Raw genomic sequence first — 1,415 nt, 5'->3', positions numbered from 1 at the left:
GTGACAGTCAGTGCCCCTCGACTTATTTAAAGGTCCCCTGAATTACAAAATCCCGGCTATGGGCCTGGGGGATACACGCTTGGCATGGGACTTCTGGTCATAGAGATTCACCAAGGCCCGAGCTGAGAGCCATTGGGGACTGTTAAGAGACCCCTCTATATGGGCTTGCTTTTGAAGGCCAGGTTTAAGCTGGTAGGTTGGGGGCTACCATCTAGGGCAGGGGCATCGAACTCATTTGTTACGAGGGCTGGATCTGACATAAATGAGACCTCGTTGGGCCGGGCCAGGTGTCTCATAAAATGGAATGCCAAGTAGCGGTGATATAAACTTTATAAAGGACACAAACACAAAGGCTTGGGGTGTTTTTTTTTAACTTAAAATAAAAACATGCTTAAAACATCAGCACTCTTGCAATATTTTGTTTATTTAACAGTGTCTGAAAACTGACACCTCTTGCTCTGGGTTTTTGCAATCAAAATGCCTGTGCTGTTGCCATCTTTGAGTATGCTGTTCAGGCGTGTATCTGTAAGCTGCAAACCTAAGATGATGCAGCAGCAGCAGCAGAACTGGAAGAAGAAGCAGGAGATGGCCAGTTACACTGCGGGTCTGATAGAAGCCCTCTGGGGGCCTGATCCGGCCCCCAGGCCACATGTTTGACACCCCTAATCTAGGATATACTTGGCTCTGAAAACGTTTATTGGTGACAGTCAAAAGAGTCAGGCAGTGTCCATTCAAATAAAGGATCGGAAATGTGTTATTATTTGTCTTTCAGCTACTCAGCTGCAGGTAGGGCTCACCTTGATAAAACATGTTTATTTGTCTATGCCATCTTGAGGACTGGTGGCTTTTAAAAAAGACCCAAGTGCTGCAATCGTCCCAACTTCATCAAGAATAATCACACAGTTCAGGATACCTTGTGTGCCAGTACTATCTAACACAACATACACACCGTCTCCTAGTGAGGTTGTGGAACCCAGATTTCTAGCTGTCTCAGGTTTGGTTCCAGATTCAGTTCAGTGGTCTGCTTGTGACCTATAAGACTTGTAAAGGTAAAGGTTTCCCTTGCTCGAAAGCCAGTCGAATCCGACTCTAGGGTTGCGGTGCTCATCTCCGTTTCAAAGCCGAAGAGCCAGCGCTGTCCGAAGACATTTCCGTGGTCATGTGGCCGGCATGACTAAATACCAAGGCGCACGGAACGCTGTTACCTTCCCACCGAAGTGGTACCTATTTATCTACTTGCAATTTCTTGCTTTCGAACTGCTAGGTTGGCAGGAGGTACCTATTTATCTACTTGCAATTTCTTGCTTTCGAACTGCTAGGTTGGCAGGAGCTGGAACTAGAGACGGGAGCTCACTCCGTCCTGCGGCAACCCGGGTCTCGAACTGCTGAACTACTGACCTTCCACAGCCTGCAGC

The sequence above is a fragment of the Gekko japonicus genome, unplaced genomic scaffold, assembly GCF_001447785.1.
Source record: "Gekko japonicus isolate JY-2015 unplaced genomic scaffold, Gekko_japonicus_V1.1 scaffold2296, whole genome shotgun sequence".
Taxonomy (NCBI): Eukaryota; Metazoa; Chordata; class Lepidosauria; order Squamata; family Gekkonidae; genus Gekko; species Gekko japonicus.
Note: the sequence above shows the minus strand (reverse complement) of the source record.